At 40.8% G+C, this 21862-nt stretch overlaps 1 long non-coding RNA gene across 1 annotated transcript; it reads left to right on the top strand.

The window, feature by feature from the left end:
* Positions 1-134: 134 nt before the first annotated feature.
* On the top strand, positions 135-3735 carry LOC145541911 (uncharacterized). The gene is made up of 3 exons (XR_014079406.1): positions 135-1069; positions 3191-3239; positions 3607-3735. It is a non-coding gene; the product is annotated as an uncharacterized LOC145541911 (long non-coding RNA).
* The last annotated feature ends 18127 nt before the right edge of the window (positions 3736-21862 follow it).

Below are 21862 nucleotides of genomic sequence, written 5' to 3'. Positions count from 1 at the left end.
GCACTTATCTTTGAGAAAAACCTTAAGAGTAGTAGAAAAGAATTTTCAGAACTAAAGACATAAAGAAGGAATCACAACATGACGGGTAGGCAGGTCAGACATGATATAGTCAGGACCCACAGCCCTGGGCCAATGACTCACAAACAGAAGGGGATCACAGTGGTAGGAGTCCTCCCCCAGGAGCTAGGGGCCCAAGCACCTCATCAGGCTCCCCAGCCTGGGGGATCTCTACTGGGAAGGTGATCCCCGAGAAGTCTGGCTTTGAAGACTGTAAGGGCTTGTGTTTGGGAGAGTTGGAAGGCTACAGGAAACAGAACTTCTCTCTTAAAGGGGCACACAAAACCTCACGTGCTCCGAGTCCAAGCAGAGATGGTAATCTGAAAAGAGCCTGAGTCAGAACCACCTGGAGAGCCTCCTGGAAAGACAGAAGGCACCTGGGACTCCCCTGGGGACGGAGACCCTGGAGGCAGCCATCTTGGGAGCTTGTTCTAGCACAGCCACAGCAGTACCAGCAAACACCATTTTGGAACACTCCCTGTAACCCATTAGGACAGGAGACCCAGCCTCAGCTTCTAGCCGGCTGGCATCAGCCTCCAGGTCCCTAGGTCACACGGACGGACCCCCCAGAGAACTGGCGCCACTCACCAGTGGATAAAAGAAGCTCAGCGTCCCCACGGCCTCACAGCCAATTGCTAAAGATGCCTATCCACCTTGCAGCAGGCCCGTAGCCACCTCAAGACGCAGGACCTCACAGCCAACCGGGCCCAGCGTTCAGCCCCACCTACTGACACGCCCACAGTAGTCAGCCCCACCGCAACAGAAGAGTGCGTCCAGCCTGCACTAGGGGCACTCTAGAGCATATACCTCAAGCGACCAGAAGAGAGTGTGCTGCTGGGCCGGTACATAGGCTGACTCCTACATAAGGCCAATTCTCCAGGATAGGGAAATGCACCCATATTACCTAACGCATAGATATAAATACAGACAACTGCGAAAAATGAGATGACAGATCGTGTCCCTACTGAAGGAGCAAGACCAAATCTCAGTAAAAGAACCGAACGAACAGGACGTAAGAAATCGATCCAACATGGGTTAAACTGGGAGGTTGGGATATATACACACTACTGTGTATAAAATGGGCTTCCCTACTGGTATGATGGTAAAGCATCCACCTGCAATGCGAGAGACTCGAGTTCGATCCCTCGGTGGGGAAGATCCGCTGAAGAAGGGAATGGCAATCCACTCCAGAATTCCTGGGAAATCCCATGGACAGAGGGGCCTGGTAGGCCACAGATCATAGGGTCCCAAAGGAATCCGACACGACTTAGCAACTAAACATCAATAAATAAAATAGAAAACTAATAAGGACCTACTTTATAGCACAGGGAACTCTACTCAGTACTTTGCCGCTGCCGCTGCTGCCAAATCACTTCAGTCGTGTCCAACTCTGTGCGACTCCATAGACGGCAGCCCACCAGGCTCCCCCGTCCCTGGGATTCTCCAGGCAAGAATACTGGAGTGGGTTGCCATTTCCTTCTCCAATGCATGAAAGTGAAAAGTGAAAGTGAAGTCACTCAGTGGTGTCCGACTCTTCGTGACCCCATGCACTGCAGCCTACCAGGCTCCTCCATCCATGGGATTTTCCAGGCAAGAGTACTGGAGTGGGGTGCCATTGCCTTCTCCGATTCAGTACTTTGCAGTGGTCTATATGAGAAAAGAACCTAAAAAAGAAAAGAATGGACATAATGGTATGTAAACTGAATCACTTTACTATACACCTGAATAACACCTGAATAACTAACACAACATTGTAAATCAACTATGCTCCAATAAAAATTTTAAAAAGTAATAATTACCTGGCCATAAACAATGATTCACTAACATGATAAGAAATAAATTAACTTTTATTAAAAAAAAGAAATTTTACTCGATAAAGAGTAGTATATAGCAGGGCTAAAATGGTTTAGATACACTTTCTATTCCTTTTTACTATTAATAGAGACATTACTGAGAAATCTACCTATTTTTCTTATTTTTTTTCTTATTTGGTAATACATAATCTTGGGCCTCCCTCATAGGTCAGTTGGTAAAGAATTGGCCTGCAATGCAGGAGACTCCAGGTCTATTCCTGGGTCAGGAAGATCCACTTGAGAAGGGATAGGCTACCCACTCCAGTATTCTTGGGCTTCCTTTGTGGCTCAGCTGGTTAAGAATCTTCCTGCAATGCGGGAGACCTGGGTTTGATCCCTGGGTTGGGAAGATCCCCTGGAGAAGGGAAAGGCTACCCAGTCTGGTGTGCTTGCCTGGAATAGTCCATGGGGTTGCAAAGAGTTGGACACGACTGAGTGACTCTCACTTCAGTTCAGTTCAGTTCAGTTCAGTTGCTCAGTCGTGTCCGACTCTTTGCGACCCCATGAATCGCAGCACGCCAGGCCTCCCTGTCCATCACCAACTCCTGGAGTCTACCCAAACCCAGGTCCATCGAGTCAGTGATGCCATCCAACCATCTCATCCTCTTGTCATCCCCTTCTCCTCCTGCCCCCAATCCTTCCCAGCATTAAGGTCTTTTCCAATGAGTCAACTCTTCACATGAGGTGGCCAAAGTATTGGAGTTTCAGCTTCAATATCAGTCCTTCCAATGAACACCCAGGACTGATCTCCTTTAGGATGGACTGGTTGGATCTCCTTGCAGTCCAAGGGACTCTCAAGAGTCTTCTCCAACACCACAATTCAAAAGCATCAATTCTGTGACGCTCAGCTTTCTTCACCGTCCAACTCTCACATCCACACATGACCACTGGAAAAACCGTAGCCTTGACTAGACAGACCTTTGTTGGCAAAGTAATATCTCTGCTTTTAAATATGCTATCTAGGTTGGTCATAACCTTACTTCCAAGAAGTAAGTGTCTTTTAATTTCATGGCTGCAATCACCATCAGCAGTGATTTTGGAGCCCCAAAAAATAAAGTCTGACACTGTTTCCACTGTTTCCCCATCTATTTCCCACTTCACTTCACACATAATCTTAAATTAAGCTGAATTTTGTCATATAAAATAGCAGCTAGTGTTTACTGTTTCCTTCCATCTGGTATATATGGGTTTAGTATGAACTGTGTATAAAGGCATGCTAATAAGTAAACAGATTTGCTAAGCCATAGGAAGAGACTAATTTATAGTACGTTTCCTTCCAGCCATGATGTATAACTGCAACCACAGCCAACAATACATGCAGTGTTGCAGGTGAGTTGTAGATAAAAATGCCAGGTAAGCAGTCTTTGAGATACATGTGCCAGGACTGGGAATTGTGCAACTGACAAAGGAAAGTTTTTAATAAAATCTCAGAATTCTGAGACATTCCTGGTATTGGACTAGAGAAACGGAAGGGTATTATCAAAAGGGGTTTTTCTTATCACTTATGAGGGAAGCCAAAGTGAAAGTGTTAGTCCCTCAGTCGTGTCCCACTCTTTGTGACCCCATGCACTGTGGCCCGCCAGGCTCCCCTGTCCATGGGATTCTCCATGCAAGAATACTGGAGTGGGTTTTTCCATTTCCTTCTCCAGGGGATCTTCCCAACCCAGGGATTGACCCTGGGTCTCCTGCATTGCAGGCAGATTCTCTACTGTCTGAGCCATCAGGGAAGTTCCATACCTGGGAAACTGGAAATCTGAGGAGAGGGAGATTAAGACCTGAATTTCTGCTTTCAAAAAATTGGTAATAAAGTCTAATGGAAACATGTGGACAGTGACTACACATGCAAGTAAGTGGACAGTGGAGATTTTAACATAGCAATACTTTCCTCTATACATAGATTTCTTTGACACTACATCTCTGCGTTGTTGTTGCTCGATTGCTAAGTAGCTCAAAGTATTGGAGCTTCAACTTCAGCATTAGTCCTTCCAATGAATGTTCAGGGTTGATTTCCTTTAGGATTAACAGGTTTGTTTGGTTCACTAAGGTGTCTCAAGTGCCTACTTGAAGTGTAGGACTGACTTGAACTTGCAGTTCAAATAAGAAATGTGCGGCTTGCAGGATTTGGTTATTTTAGAATCCTGGACTCCAAATCAGGGCAACACGCCACCTTTTAACATCTTTCATAAATGTTTTGTTTTTGCTGACTATTTATTTCATTGTGTTTTATTATTGTTTCTGTAGATCCGAGACAACACTAACTGTATATGTCCCAGTAAAAAGTGCATTATTATGTAACCCATGGGGTAGACTTTTTTCTTTGTCCAGAAGGCATTCACTGTCTGCAGGATGATTCTTCTGGACCCCAGAAGGCCCTGATGAGGTCTCTGTGTGACACAGGAGTAATGAGACAGAGGAAAGACAGCCCTCCTGCTCATGGACACTGTCCCAAGTGCCTTTGGCTGAAGCCACCTTGGCACCGACTCATTGAAGAATTAAGGCAAAGCTTGCAAACAAAACAAAAAACACACAGAACCTTTTGGTACAGAGGGCAATTTTTTTTTTTTAATTTGAGTCTAAAAACTTTTAGGTGAAACACAAACTCACCACAGCCCCCAGGTGTCTTACACTTGGCTGCCTCTGACTTCTCTGATACCTCTGTGGCGCCTGAAGACTTGTGGAGCAGGTCTCTCCCACCAGATCACTTATATTTATTCCAAAGCTGCATTGAATACAGAAGGTAGGGGTGGGGGTGGGAGGATCAAATGTTGTAGCCCTTGTCAAGATGCCAGTTCTTTTATTTTTTAAATAAAAATTTATTTTATTGAAGTTTAGTTGAGTTGCAATGTTGTGATAATTTCTGCTGTACAGTAAAGTGATTCAGTTATGCACATATATATGTTATTTTTTCAATTTTTTAAATTGGAGAATAATTGCTTTACAATGCTGTGTTGTGCATGCTCAGTCACTTCAGTGATGTTCAACTCTTTGCAACCTCATGGCCTGTAGCTTGCCAGGCTCCTCTGTCCATGGAATTTTCCAGGCAAGAATATTGGAGTAGGTTGCCATGCCCTCCTCCAAGAGATCTTCCCGACTCAGGAATCGAACCCACAGCTCCTGCATCTTCTGTATCACAGGCAAATTCTTTACTGCCAAACCACCAGGGAAGCCACAGTGCTGTGTTAGTTCTTGCTATACAGCAAAATGAATCAGATATACATATACATATATCTATACAGCTATACATATACAGTCCTAAAAGATAATGGTGTTAAAGTGCTGCACTCAATCCATCAGCAAATTTGGAAAAGTCACCAGTGGCCACAGGACTGGAAAAGATCAGTTTTCATTCCAGTCCCAAAGAAGGGCAATGCCAAAGAACGTTCAAACCACCACACAATTGCACTCATTTCACATGCTAGCAAAGTAATGCTCAAAATTCTCTAAACTAGGCTTCAACAGTACTTGAACTGAGAACTCCCAGATGTTCAAGTTGGATTTAGAAAAGCAGAAGAACCAGAGGCCAAATTGCCAACATCTATTGGATCATAGAAAAAGAAAGGAATTCCAGAAAAACATCTGCTTCATTGACTATGCTAAATCTTTGACTGTGTGGATCACAGCAAACTGGAAAATTCTTCAAGAGATGAGAATACCAGACCACTTTACCTACCTCCTGAGAAACCTGTATGCAGGTCAAGAAGCAACAGTTAGAAACCGGACATGGAACAACAGACTGGTTCCAAATCGGGAAAGGAGTCCGTCAAGGCTGTGCACTGTCACCCGCTTATTTAACTTATATGCAGAGTACATCATGCAAAATGCCAAGCTGGATGAAGTACAAGATGGAATCAAGATTGCCATGAGAAATATCAATAACCTCAGATACGCAGACGACACCACCCTTATGGCAGAAAGTGAAGAAGAAATAAAGAGCCTCTGGATGAAGTGAAAGGGGAGAGTGAAAAAGCTGGCTTAAAACTCAACATTCAGAAAACTAAGATCATGGCATCTGGTCCCATCACTTCATGGCAAATAGATGGGGAAACAATAAAAACAGTGAGAGATTTTATTTTGGGGGGGCTCCAAAAGCACTGCAGATGGTGACTGTAGCCATGAAATTAGAAGATGCTTGCTACTTGGAAGAAAAACTATGACAAACCTAGACATGAGTATTAAAAAACAGAGACATCACTTTGCTGACAGAGGTCAGTATAGTCAAATCTATAGTTTTTCCAGTAGTCATGTAAGGATATGAAAGTTGGACCATAAAGAAGGTTGAGCACCAAACAATTGATGCTTTTGAACTGTGGTGCTGGAGAATACTCTTGAGAGTCCCTTGGACTGCAAAGAGATTAAATCAGTCAATCCTAAAGGAAATCAACCCCGAGTATTCTTTGGAGGGACTGATGCTGAAGGTGAAACACCAGTACTTTGGCCACGTGATGCAAAGAGCTGACTCATTAGAAAAGACCCTAGTGCTGGGGAAGATTGAAGGCAGAAGGAGAAGAAGGCAACAGAGGATGAGATGGTTGGATGGCATCACTGATTCAATGGGAATGGGTTTGAGCACGCTCCAGGAGATGGTGAAAGACAGGAAAGCCTGGCATGCTGCAGTCCATAGGGTCGCAAAGAGTCGGACATGACTGAGCGACTGAACAACAATAACAACAACAACATACATATATCCCCGCTTTTTCTCCATGTCCTTCCCATTTAGGTCACCGTTGAGCATTGAGTAGCGTTCCCTGTGCAATACAGAAAGTTCTCATTAGTTATCTATTTTATATGTAGTACCAATAATGTATATATGTCAATCCCAATCTCCTAACTCATCCTACTGCCTCTTCCTCCTTGGTATCCACGTGTTTGTTCTCTAAGTCTGTGTCTCTACTTCTACCTTGCAAATAAAATCACTATGCCGTTTTTTTTAGATTCCACAAATATGTGTTAATATTCCACATTTGTCTTTCTAACTTACTTAATTCGGTATGACAGGCTCTATCTATAGTTCATCCACATGTCTGCAAACTAGATGCTCCATTTGTTTACATCTCATTATGGCTAAGAGTTCATGTCTCACTTTCCTGGGTGAGGTGATAACCCCATGAGGAGGCATCTAAAGCTTTCAGAGTGAGTTTCTTCCCAACCCCGATCTCTTTTGTTTCCCATCCTGGATCCTCCATTCAACCTTCTTCCCCTCTAATATCCCATCTCCTTATCTTTTCAGGGTACTTCTTACCCCTCCCTGAAGAAATAACCAGGTAAATTCCATATCCCCAGGCAGCAAGTGTCAATGACAATAATGATGGTTAACAGGGATAGAGTTTATATTATATACAAAATAATGCTAAGGGAATTGTTAACCATAGTTTACATATGAAGACGTTGAAGCTTCAGGCATGAATGAACTTCTCGGTGCCACAGGCTATGGGATTCCAACCTAAACTGCCTGTCCTGGGCCCTCCATCACAACATCTCTTCTGCTTTCTCCCCCATCCAGCCAATACTTTCTACTCTAATGAAGAGAGAGCTGAGCTTTGACTGAGGCTATGAAAGTCTGCCCCAGAGAAGGGAAGGCAGAAAAGAGGAAAAGTGGGAGTCTTTCTTCAAACCTGATTCCATACCTACCCACTCTTATACCTCCTCTGCTGAGAAGCAGAACCAAACACATTCACCAAGACAAAGGCCCATTTCCTTCTGACACTTGGCCTGAGGGTCAAGAATAGAAATTCATACTCTCCCATTATTTATGCAAAGTAATATCCTAATCTTTTTAGATCTAGAACGCAATTGCTGTCATTTTTCCTCTCATCACACATCACAAAGCATCTTTGTGAACCAGATAGTGAATAATACAAGGACAACAGCACCTTTCCTAAGACAGGAGTCAGGGGAAGGGAAGAAAGATGTAGGGAAGAGTCTCAGTGTTCCTTTGATTGTTTAATATACAATTAATTTAGACTAAATATTGATGTCTTTTTAATATGATGTGTAGGGTCTTTAAAACTTATACACAAAAGGGGAAAAAGACACCAAGAAAATGAAGCCTGATATTTGGTCCTAGGGATTCAGAAACACCTACAAATCTCAAACTTGGCTCTGTCCCAGTGCATCCCAAGAGACTGGCTTCTTTCAGGGAAGCTGGGCTGTGTAGACCACATTGAGAGGCCTGCTAAGTTGACCCAAACCTCTTGCCACCTGGAAGTCCATCCACGTGATTGATGGTAATCACAGAGACTTTTTATAAAAGTTAAATAGATGAGTAAGAAAATAAATAAAGGCATACATGCATTCATACATTGGTAATATATTCGGGGTAGAAATCCATTCAAAGCTAATTGCTAAGCAAATTAACAGGCTAGCTGAATTCCCCAGAAACTGTTATTTCATATGGGTAACACAGGACAGTGTGTTAAATACAAACTATCATTGACCCTAGAGGAACTTGTATTTAAGAAGAGGAGGAAATTATGCCTTAGAGCATTCATTTTTTAAGCTCTTTACTATCTGGGTGAAAGACCATATAAAGGCCGGTAATCACCATTATCACTAATTATCTGTCACTAGAAATCTTTTTCAGTTTACCATTAGCATTAAATGTGAAGCAAGAAGCAGGCTTACTAAGTCCTAGAGGAGATTTTATTTCTCTATAGACACACATAATTTACAAAACACTTTTGATATCCTAATGTGGACTCTATGTCCAATTATTTAGGATCCATCCCAGCTTCACTTTTGTGCATGGAACTGCCTGCTTGTTCCTCAGAACTGGTGTTGTGTAACCTGGGCTCAATTAGGTTCTGACCCAGTTAGGTTCTACCTGGTTATCCAGTTACCAGGGAGACTGATAACTGTTGGTATGTGCTAGACGAGAATGCTCATGGTATGGATGTCAAAGACCTCAAAATTCAGAGATTCTAGGCCCTGAAAGAGAAAAGCTATGTATGCTTGTTGTTGTTGCTAGTTGCTCAGTCATGTTAGACTCTTTCTGACCCCATGGACTGTAGCCTGCCAGGCTTCTCTGTCCAAGGAATTCTCCAGGCAAAAACCCTGGAGTGGGTTGCCATTCCCTTCTCCAGGGGATCTTCCCGACCCAGGGATTGAACCTGGGTCTCCTGCATTGCAAGCAGATTCTTCACTGTCTGAGTCAACAGGGAAGCCCTTATGTATGTTTACTAGACAGTGAATAAAACCCTCATTCACTTACTCTGCTCCATTCATACAAGTGCTTAACACAAAGTGGAACCCAGGGAAGAAGCTTGAAAAATGTTAGTTGTTGTTGTTTGTAAGTAGAATGACTTGTGGCTTATTGGCTTGGTATTTAATTAAGTTGTTTCCAGTGATCTACTGACTTTTTCCAAGAGTTGAGATATCAAATAGTCTATCTTTCTCAAGAGCTTACTAAGCAGATTCAGATTCCAGTTGCCATATATCTAGATTGTCATTTCACGACATGATCTCCCTCTTGACACACTGTACAACCAAATTAACCTGCTACTTGACTCTGGAGCCTAGGACTTATCCAGCAACCAAAGAGTATTTTATAGAAAAACATGGCAGCTTTCTCCATGGTGTTGTTAGGTAGTTAGAATAGGAAAGAGGAGTCCAAGATGGCAGTGGCTAAAAGACAAAGAAAGGGGGAAAACCCACGAAAAGGGGAAAAGGAAAAATCTGTGGGCCAGGGTGAGAACCTCAGATGAAACAAACACACCCCCTTCCTGACTAGCCCTAATACACATAGGGCAGGCTCAGGGGAGAGGAGATAAAACATATAAAAAGTGGGATCCAAGATGAGCTGAGGTCTCATCTTCTTGGACCTTCTTGACCTTCTTGGAGGTCAGCCCACCCTCATGCCTCTAGGGTATACTATCCTTAATAAAACTCGGAGCTGTAACGAAGCTGTAACACTGGTCCGTCATTTCAAATTTTTGTTGCTGTGAGACAGAATGGAGCAAATTACACACTCTCCCAACAGTGTGTTCTCTGAGATTACAGAAACCCTGGAAAGTCTAAATGCCTCAGCTTACCTCTTAAAACCCTTAACAATCTGATACCATTCTATATTTCCAGCTTCTTTACCTAATTGTTCCCTATATGAACTTGGGCTACAATAAATCCAGACTATATAATGATCTCTGAATCTCAGAGTTAATCTAGAAAATTTACTGACTACATTCATTTTACTGACCCTTGTGCTGTACCTTTATTCATGCTATTTCATCTTCAAAAAGTTAAATTCTTCCATATTCTACTCACATTTTAAAGTTGTCATAGATAGGTTTTCAGAAATGTGTCTTCCCAAACTCCCTTTCTTGCCACCTGCCACCTGCCACCATCCACTCCATCCTACTAGGGCTGCAAAAGAAAGGGGTATAGGTGCCCTTGTTTTTACCATGTGTTTTCATTCCTACTCTCAGCTGAGTGAATCATGTTGGGTGCATAGCTAATCAAACTGGACCAATCATATTCTTCTCCTGGGAATCTAGAATTATCATAGAGTCAATTCAACATAGAAAGTTAGGTAAAACTCATCTAGAGTCTCTTCTTGAATTAGTCCCTTATCAACCCAAAGTCATGCACAAGACAAAGTTATGGAGGATCAGAAAGCAAAGAAAGTTGGTTAGCCAAACAGAAGAGAGCATGCTTATGAAATTATGTGCAGAAGAAGAATTATGCAGCCACCAAAAGAAAAAGCAACCTTGGCAGCTCCCCAGGTCACAGTGCCATTCCCAGATGTATCTCATTTATGTGAGAGCTCCATTTCCTAAAAATAAATCTTCGTTTCAGTTGGAATTAATTTGAGTGAGTTTCCATCCCTTACAACCACTGAGATTTGCCTTTTAAAAAATAACTCTACTTAGCTCTGGTCCCCTTGTTTCTTTTCTTCTCAAACTGAGGTATGGGGGTGAGGTAGTGGTATGCTGACCAAACCTTGGTCAGGTAAGATAAGATAAACATGACAATTTCTCTGGAGCATTTATTTTCCTGGCAGATTTTTGAGGAAATGTTAATTAATGGAAAGATTATTATTACATTAAGTTGAATTCAAAAATTGCATTAAATTTAAATAAAATCAAGAAGCTTAAAAAAAAAAATACCTCCACTTAGAAGACAACTCTTCTGTGGTTGTTGTTCAGTCTCTAAGTCATTTCCAACTCTTGCAACCACGTGGACTGCAGCATGCCGGGTTTCTCTGTCCTTCACTATCCTTCAGAGTTTGCTCAAACTCATGTCCACTGAGTCAGTGATGGCATCCAACCATCACTTCTGTCACCCTCTTCTCCTCCTGCCCTCTATCTTTCCCAGCATCTGAGTCTTTTCCAATGAGTGAGCTCTTTACATCAGGTGGCCAAAGTATTGAAGCTTCAACTTCAGCTTCAGGATCAGTCCTTCCAGTGAAAATTCAGGGTTGATTTAGGATTAACTGGTTTGATCTCCTTGCTGTCCAATGGACTCTCAAGAGTCTTCTCCAGCACCACAATTTGAAAACATCAATTCTTTGGCACTCAGCTCTCTTTATAGTACCCTCTTCTATGGTACTTTGAATTGTCCCAACTGAAACAATTCTTGCCTTGCTATGCTACCTCGTCATGGGCTGCCTGATTTTCTATTCTTACTCTCTCCTAGTCTCTGTACATACACCCCTCTAAGCTTAACCCCAACTCTAAGCCCTGGATAGACCATTTGCCTTTAGTACTTTGTCAAGATTATGTTTGTATAATACAAAAAATCTTGTTAAATAATTATACCATTATCTAACTATTCTTTCTTATTCCATCTGTACTTTGGGTTTGGAAAAATTTTTGGCAGCGATGAATTCCGTGTTTACTCATCGAATCTCTTAGGATTCTGGTCTTTGATCACATTTGTCTCTTGAGTTTTTAATAAGATTTCTTAATGAAACTTTTTATAGTGGTAAAATACAATAGCATAAAATTTAAATTTAAACCATCTTTGTTGTTGTTGTTGTTCAGTCTCTCAGTCGTGTCCGACTCTTTGCAACCCCATGCCAGGCTTCCCTGTCTGTCACTATCTCCCAGAGTTTGCTCAAACTCATGTCCATTGAGTCAGTGATGCCATCCAACCATCTTGTCTTCTGTCGTCCCTTTATCCTCCTGCCTTCAATCTCCCCCAGCATCAGGGTCTCTTCTAATGAGTCGGCTATTTGCATCAGGTGGCCATCTTAACCATTTGAAACATCTTACCTATTTTTAAGTGTCCAGTTCTGTGATATTAAGTACATTCATATTCTTGTGCAACCATCACCATCATACCTGAACTCTTCGTCTAGCAAAACTGAAACTCTGTACCCATTAAACAATAACTTCTCATTTCCTCCTCCCTCCTACCCCTGGCAGTCACCATTCTACTTTCTGTCTGTACATACTTGACGACTCTAGGCACTTGTATAAGTGGAATGGTACACAGTACTTGTCTTTTGATGAATAACTTATTGCACTTAGCATAATACTGTCAAGGTTCAGCCATCTTGTAGCCTGTGCTAGAATTACATTCCTTTTTAAGACTGAGTAACATTTTATTTTATGTACACATTTTTTGCTTATACATTCATCTGTCAATAGACAGTTGGGTTGCTTCTATGTTTTAGCTTGTTGTGAATAATACTGCTATGAATATGGTTATACAAATATCTCTTTAAGACCATTCTTTCAATTCTTTTGGGTATGCACCCAGAAGTAGAATTGCTGGATCATTGGTAATTCTAATTTTAATCTTATAAATACTGCCATTTTGTTTTCCATAGTGGTGTACCATCTTGTTAATATATTCCCACCAACAGTGCACAAGTGTTCCAATTTCTCTACACTCTCATCAACACTTGTTATTTTCCATCTTAATGTGTGTGAAATGGTGTCTCATATAATTTTGATTTGCATTTATGTAATGACTCATTGGAAAAGCCCCTGATGCTGGGGAAGATTGAAGGCAGGATGAGAAGGGGATGATAGAGGATGAGATGGTTGGATGGCATCATTGACTCAATAGACACGAGTGTGAGCAAACTCTGGGAGATCATAACAGACAGGGAAGCCTGGCATGCTGCAGTCCATGGGGTTCCAAAGAGTCAGACATGACTTAACAACTGAACGACAACTGTTAGTGATGTTGGGCATCTTGTGAACTTGTTTGTTATTTGTATATCTTCCTAGGAAAAAGGTCTATTTAAGTCCCTTTGTCTACTTTTTAATTGAATTTTTTTTTTCTTCTTGAGTATTAGGAATTCTCTACATACTCTTTATACTAATCCCTTATCACATACATATAATTTGCACATAATTCCTCCCATTCTGTGGATTATCTTTTAGTCTGTTAATAGAAGAATAGATGCTTTTGAACTGTGATGTCGGAGAAGACTCTTGAGAGTCCCTTGGACTGGAAGGAGATCCAACCAGTCCATCCTAAAGGAGATCAGTCCTGGGTGTTCATTGGAAGGACTGATGCTAAAGCTGAAACTCCAATACTTTGGCCACCTGATGCAAAGAGCTGACTCATTGGAAAAGATCCTGATGCTGGAAAAGATTGAGGGCAGGAGAAGAAGGAGACGACAGAAGATGAGATGGTTGGATGGCATCACCCACTCAATGGATATGGATTTGGTTGGACTCCGGGAGTTGGTGATGGACAGGGAGGCCTGGCATGCTGCAGTTCATGGAGTCGCAAAGAGTCAGACACGACTGAGTGCCTGAACCGAACTGAACTGAGTGTCTTATGACGCATAAAAGCTTTCATTCTGATAAAGTTCAATTTGTCTATTATATCTTTTATTGTCTGTGACTTTATAGGCAATACTCAACAAATCATCCCCAAATCCAGTGTCATGAAGCTTTTTTTCACATGTGTTTTTCTGAGCTTTGTGGTTTGTATTTTGCGACAAAATTTTGTAGCCTAAATATGTCCTGTGTAAAATATACACAGATGGATTACTCATCTACAAAACCCAAAGATAAGTAGCTACTGTGTCTGTACTTGTGCACATGTGTGTACCCAAGTACTTGTGCATGTATGTTAGGGTATCATTTATTGAAAGAAATAGAGAAGGCTTTTAACACTAGCACAAGAAAATATGGACATATTAGAGTGTGTAGGCTAATGGCTAAACAAACAAACCCCCAAATTTTCTAGCTGTTCAAGCAAAAAGAGAAGCTTATTTCTTACTTGTGTAATATTCAAAGCAAATACATTTGATTGATGTCAGGCTTTCCTCAAAGTGATGATCCAAGGACCCATACTTCTTCCTTCTTGCGCCAGCTTTCACAGGCTGCATGTTCATTTGAATCAAGTTTGGGAAAGGGAGCAGAGAGTGAAGAAGCCACATGTGCTTCACTTTAGTTTAGAAGTGACATACGTAACTTCTATTCCCAAGTTTTTGGCAATATCTAGTCACTGGGCCCTTCCTAGATGCAAGGTAACCAGGAACTGAGGTCCTTAAGAACATAACTGTTGTCCAGTGATTGCTCTGTCTTTGGGATCCCTATGGTAGCCACCAGACACATGTGGGTATTGGACGCTGGGAATGACGTTCACACAAACTGAGATGTGCTGTAAGCATACCAGTCTTTGATGACTTTAGCATGAATGAAATGGTGTAAGTATCTCTTTTAGGGGTTACATGTTAAAATGGCAAGATTGTGAATTTGTGAATAACTGGGTTAAATAAACTATGTTGTTAGAATGAATTTCACTTGTTTCTTTTTTACTTTTTTACCAAGGTTACTAGAAAATTTTAAATTACATATGTGGCTTGTGTTCTATTGGGTTGGCCCAAAATTCATTTGGGTGTTTTTCCCATAACACCTAAGACCCAAATGAGCTTTTTGGCCATTCCAATATTTCTACTGGATAGTCCTGCGGTAGAAACCAGCCTTCTCTGTTACACAGATTATCTCACAGGCATGAGATAGGGAGTGTATATGGGCCATTCACAGAATCCAAAGAAGGGGACTTAGAAAGCTCTCTTGAATCAAGATGTGTGCTCTCTCTCTTTCTCTCTTTCTTTTTCTCTTTCTGGAACCACGTGGTCACTGGTGTCTCTCTCAATACCTACTGACTTGACTCTTCTCTTTCTGTCTGTCTCTTTCATCCCTGTTGCAATCAGCTGGGGTCAGGAGACTGAGGTCAAATGGCTTGCTGCCCATTCACCAGAAGCAGTGGAAACAGGTTCTCAGGGAAAGGGCACAAGTAGGTCAGGCAGACTGACTGACATGTTTGCTCAGCATGTAAATGTGTATAGACTACAAGGGCTTGGCAGCTGTCAACATCCCCAGTTTTTATATTTAAAGACTATATTTACTCTGAGGCCTTTTGTAAGAACTCTATGTTGAATAGATGATAAATTTAATCTGAGGGTATACTATTTAACTCAAGTCATCTCTAATGAGAACATGTAACTAATTTTTATTTCTGGGGTTGGTACCACTGCTTAAATTTATAGCAGTGTACTTTGGGCTCAATATATATTCACAGAATGTCAATTTAGCCCATAGGACCAAGTTCATTAAACCACATGCTGAAATTATGTGCAAGTACAAAATTTAAAAATGGGTGATATACCCCCAAATATAACTCGCATCTAGAACTGGAACATTTAAATTGTAATGCCTTTCTCTGGAGTTTAATTAATGTCTCCAAGTAGCCTCTGTTAGAATGTGTACATATGGACTAGAGAGATTACCAGATGTGTTTATATTCTCAGGAAGAATTTATATGCCAGACACTGTCCTAAATCTATGATCACCAGTAACAATTTATCGAAATAGGTTTTTCAGATTATTCTCTTCCTTCTAGAAAAAAATGGGGCCCATAAGGAATGGAATTAACTTTTGTTAAAGCAGGATTTGATTGGCCTCAAAATATGTCAAACTTCCTAGATGGCTCAAGAGGTAAAGAATCCACCTGCAATGCAAGAGATGCAGAAGACGTGGATTCAATCCCTGGGTTGGGAAGATCCCTTGGAGAAGAAAATAGCAACCCACTCCAGTATTCTTGCCTGGAAAATCTCATGTACAGAAGTATCTGGCAGTCTATAGTCCATAGGGTCACAAACAGTCAGACAAAACTGACCACACACACAAGCGCCCATGTACAGGGGTCCTGCAGATTTTGGACAGCCAGTACATGCACTAGGATCCTGGCCATCAGGGAGGGAAAGGAAGGCAGGAGAGGATGAAGAAAGAGGGGAAAGGAGTGTCACCAAACACACATTTTGCACTCTTTATTTTTCTGATGCAACTAAAGCTTTGACAGTGGTAGTCCTTTTGAAGGTGCAATTTCACAGCCTTGCTTTGAGGCTATGTCCTTCAAAGTAGGTAAGAGTCTCCTAAGTCTCTGAGGTTCTTTTGGACTTGTATTAGTCAGTGGATGACTTTCCAGAAATGAGCTGACATTTCCTGTGGCATTTTAAGGAGGCTGAGCGTGGCTGACTGCAAGCTGAGCTGCTGAGGATACATATTTTGCCTTTTTCTCTCCTACAGAGCTTACTCAGAGTCCAGTGGGTGTGTGGGTCTGCCAAGAGAGGCCTCTACTACACAGTGTATTGAGCTGGACCTTAAATCTCCCACTGACCTAATGACCTGCCTCCCAAGAAACCTAGCCTATTCCTAAGGGGAATCCTCTTACCCTTTCACTAAGAGGAGTTGGGGTATAGTTGCCAGCTTGGAATCTAGACAAATTCCAGCCAGGACATTTGCCAGAAAGTGGGAAGTAGCAATGCAAACAGCTCAGGTATCTTCCACTACTTGTGGATGGCTTTGAGGACTACACATAAATCTTGATGGAATCACTGGTCTTAAGATTTATGTAACAAATAGTAGTTCTTAGCTTTCTAGTACATGTTCCCGAATCAAACACACATCTTACAAGTATCCACAACATTTGACTACTGCTGCTGCTGCTAAGTCGCTTCAGTCGTGTCCGACTCTGTGCGACCCCATAGACGGCAGCCCACCAGGCTCCTTCGTCTCTGGGATTCTCCAGGCAAGAATATTGGAGTGGGTTGCCATTTCCTTCTCCAGTGCATGAAAGTGAAAAGTGAAAGTGAAGTCGCTCAGTCGTGTCTGACTCTTCGCGACCCCATGGGCTGGAGCCTACCAGGCTTCTCCGTCCATGGGGTTTCCCAGGCAAGAGTACTGGAGTGGGGTGCCATTGCCTTCTCTGATTTGACTACTAGAGCTAGATTATTAGCTCTATGAAGGCAGGGACCACTTTTGTTTTTATTGTCTTGTTTTTCCTACTGTCCTTAGAGCAAAACACTGATTTAATGAATGAATGAATGAACAAAAAATTTACTTACACTCTTGGTGATATGTTGTTTATGTTGATTGTTCATTTTTGCTATAGTCATTCTTTTAAGGAAGAATAAGATCAGTTTTACTTATTCTGTGTCTAGGAGACAGTTTTACCAGGGAACCACTTACTAAAAGTTACTTGCTAATAAACAATTGGATGGGAACAATTAGAGTTTTAGTTGTAAAGAGCAAATAATCCTTTCCTCTAAAGAATGGACTTCTTTTTCCACTTGCCATGTGAAAATAAAAAATAATGGAGATCATGGAGAAATAATAAATAGTATCTGCTTCAAACTCTATCATGTGAAAAATAAAAGAAGCACTTCCACATACCCTATTTCATTTTATACCTAGAGAAATCTTCTCAGAATAGAGCTGAGATTATCATCTGTTTTATTAATAAAAGAGTAACTTAAGATGCAGATGGTTGTAGTGTACATCTCCAGTAAAACCAAAACAGTTGGGGTCACTAATTACAACATGTGGCTCATCTTGATTTTGAAATCTGGATATAGACTTCTGTATGTTGACTCTTAGGTTACAGACACAATTGCAACCAAAATCATTATTTTATGTCTGACTCCTATGCATCCCTCAGATCTCAATTCAGATGTCTCTTCCTCAAGGAAGTCCTCTCTCTATTTCCTAGGCTAGGTCTGATCTCTTTAGAAATGCTCTCAAAGTACCTAGTAGCTTTTGTGAGTGTGTGCTAAGTCGTTTCAGTCGTGTGCAATTGTTTGTGACCCCCCTCCTCCCACGGACTGTTGCCCACCAGGCTCCTCTGTCCATGGGATTCTCCAGGCAAGAATACTGGAGTGGGTTGCTATGCCCTCCTCCAGGAGACCTTCCCAACCCAGGAATCAAACCTGCATCTCCTGCGGCTGCTATGTTGCAGGCAGATTCTTTACCCCTGAGCCACTGGGGAAATCTGCTAGCTTCTGTACATGGCACTTATCACACTTGTCTCTTATGGGCTTTTTCGGTGGTACTATTTGATTAACTACTATTATTATTATTAATATTATTATTATTTGGTGGCATTATTTGATTATCAAGAAGCATGCCATTTTACCTTGTTACTCCTGGAGCTTAGCACGTAGTAAGCTTTCATAAGTGAACACCATAGCATTAATAAGGAAAGGAACAAGGACTTACTGTATAGTACAGGGAACTATACTCAATATTTTATGATAACCTAGAAGGGAAAAGAATCTGAAAAAAAAAGTATGTATGTGTATAGCTGATTCACTCTGTAGTACAGCTGAAACTCACACAACATTGTAAATCTACTATACTTCAATTTAAAAATAAAAGAAATAAAGGAATAAATAAATGTTGACTTTTTAAATGGAGTTTAACATCCAAGGAGGAATTCAAAGAAAAAGCAAGAATTAAAATCCATTTTCAGAGGATATGAATTGATGTTTACATTTCAGAAGTCAGAATAATTTAAAAAATTTAAATAAATGCAGCAAAGAGATATTTCAAACAGTTATTACTAAGATATATTATTTTTATAAGTATGTATATGCACAGACTACTTAAAACATTTAAACTAATATCTTAACATCCATAAATCTGTAATACAATTTGAACTTATTTTGTAACTTGACTTATGTGCTTTCTTAATAAGAGCGTCGGTTAAATCATGAATTTTATTTATATTTCCCCCTAATGATCTGTTTTTAAGATTAAAAACATTTGATTCATATTATCTATAGCAATATGTTTTATTAAAATAATGCTGAGAGAGGAAGAAAATGGCTAGAAAATTCAAGAAATAAACATAATGCCATCAGTTCAGTTCAGTCGCTCAGTCGTGTCCGACTCTTTGCGACCCCATGAATTGCAGCACGCCAGGCCTCTCTGTCCATCACCAACTCCTGGAGTCTACCCAAACCCATGTCCATCGAGTCAGTGATGCCATCCAACCATCTCATCCTCTGTCGTCCCCTTCTCCTCCCGCCCTCAATCCTACCCAGCATTAGGGTCTTTTCCAATGAGTCAACTCTTCGCATGAGGTGGCCAAAGTATTGGAGTTTCAGCTTCAACATCAGACCTTCCAATGAACACCCAGGACTGATCTCCTTTAGGATGGACTGGTTGGATCTCCTTGCAGTCCAAGGGACTCTCAAGAGTCTTCTCCAACACCACAGTTCAAAAGCATCAATTCTGCGGCATTCAGCTTTCTTCACCGTCCAACTCTCACATCCATACATGACCACTGTAAAAACCATAGCCTTGACTAGATGGACTTTTGTTGGCAAAGTAATGTCTCTGCTTTTAAATATGCTATCTAGGTTGGCCATAACCTTCCTTCCAAGGAGTAAGCGTCTTTTAATTTCATGGCTGCAATCACCATCAGCAGTGATTCTGGAGCCCCCCAAAATAAAGTCTGACACTGTTTCCACTGTTTCCCCATCTATTTCCCATGGAGTGATGGGACCAGATGCCATGATCTTAGTTTTCTGAACGTTGAGCTTTAAGCCAACTTTTTCACTCTCCTCCTTCACCTTCATCAAGAGGCTCTTTAGTTCTTCTTCACTTTCTGCCATAAGGGTGGTGTCATCTGCATATCTGAGGTTATTGATATTTCTCCCAGCAATCTTGACTCCAGCTTGTGTTTCTTCCAGCCCAGAGTTTCTCATGATGTACTTTGCATATAAGTTAAATAAGCAGGGTGACAATATACAGTCTTGACGTACTCCTTTTCCTATTTGGAACCAGTCTGTTGTTCCATGTCCAGTTCTAACTGTTGCTTCCTGACCTGCATACAGGTTTCTCAAGAGACAGGTCAGATGGTCTGGTGTTCCCATCTCTTTCAGAATTTTCCACAGTTTATTGTGATCCACACAGTCAAAGGCTTTGGCATAGTCAATAAATAATGCCATAGTATATATAAATTAAGTTTATAAGAAATTTTATTCTACCTCCTACTTAGAAAAATTTTATAGGCCAGTAAGACATCAAAAAATATTTTTAAAGTTGACTAATGGAAGAAAAGAATGATTACAGGTTTTTCTAACTTTTCTTGGTCTATAACAAAAATAAGTACCATTTAATAGAATTCAAATGTAAGACATTTAAATGTGGAAAAAAAGAAGTAGCTAAAAATAAAACATCTCATTAAAACTGTCAAAGTCTTTCAGTCTAAACACTGGTAAGATATTTACAGAAAGATTACAATTTTCTTAACTTTTAAAAAATATCCACATACATACTGCATTAAGATAGCTTCAGATTTAGACATAGAAAATAATAGCTAAATTAGCAACCACAAAAGTGAAAAAGGATTTTGGGCAAAACGCTTGAGACAATTTCCTTAATATAAACACTTAACATAAAAACTTAAAAGTCTTAATAGTCTTAATATAAAGACATATAAATACATATATAAAAGTGACTGAATTCTTTAAATAAGAGATTAAAAGTCAAAGCAGAGCAAGACGAGAGGACTGTTTGGGGACAATGAAAGGGAATGGAGATCAAGGATTTTATTAGATTAGGAAATAGGCAAATCTGTAGACCTTTGAGGGCTTCCCTGGTGGCTCAGTGGTAAAGAATCCACCCTCAATACAGGAGATACAGGTTCGATCCCTGGGTCAGGAAGATCCCCTGAAGGAGGACATGGCAACCCACTCCAGTATTCTTGCCTGGAGAATTCCAAGGACAGAGGAGCCTGGCAGGTTATAATCCATAGGGTCTGTAGAGTCAGACATGACTGAAGCGACTGAGCACGCATGCATGCATAGATCTTTGAAGAGCTAGTTTCCATAAATATGTCTGTTCCTTGGTAAACTGTGATTTCCTTCTCCTGTGTTTAGCTTAACAGCAGAATTTTACCAAGAGGATTACTAAAATTCTTGAATGTTTTCCTTTGGTGAATTCCATAGTTACCATGATGCTGATTTGCAGGAGTCTGACATAAATGATACATAATGCTAGAAAATTGAGTTTAAAATACACTTCTCTTTTATATTCTCATTCCCATAATAGAAGAATAGAAAATTGAGTTTAAAACTGCTGTGTTACTGACACTTCAAATAAGATTTAATTAGTTTCTCTGACAAAGCAGTAAATCTTTAAATTAAAGAGTTCAGGAGTGCTTAGCCCCATAAAATTCTCTAAGGAAATTTAAATAGGAATAATAAGTTTTAAACACATCTTTCTTGGTGCCTCCCATGAGGCAGCCAATGTTGGCCCTTGACAAATGACAAATATAAATACACCTTGAATCCGTTAAGGGTTCATCACAGGCAGTTACTAAGATCAGACTTTTTGATGTTTGGGCATTAGAAGTCGACCTCCAGAATATCAGAGAATGATATGGAAATATTAATCAATCAATAAATGTCATATTTTTCTATAACAACAGCCAACATTTTATTATGTGCTTAGGAAATGCTATGACCTACTTTAAGTATTTTACATGGATTGAATCTGGAATCCTTCTCTCAACCCTAGGTGGTTGGAACAATTATTACTTCCATTATATGGAGGAGGAAACTAGGGCTTAAACAGGTTGAGTGACCTCCTAGGAACATATTGATAGAGGATGTCTGTAGCAAAGGCTGTGGGTGTGCCGACTATAGCTCCTTGGCCTTATCAATGTAGTGCACACCCAGGCCATACTTCTAACTGCCAGGG

This window comes from Giraffa tippelskirchi, chromosome 3 (assembly GCF_054371585.1).
Source record: "Giraffa tippelskirchi isolate mGirTip1 chromosome 3, T2T-mGirTip1v1.2.pri, whole genome shotgun sequence".
Taxonomy (NCBI): Eukaryota; Metazoa; Chordata; class Mammalia; order Artiodactyla; family Giraffidae; genus Giraffa; species Giraffa tippelskirchi.
The sequence above is the reverse complement of the archived record's forward strand: the minus strand, read 5'-3'. Positions and strand labels throughout refer to the sequence as shown.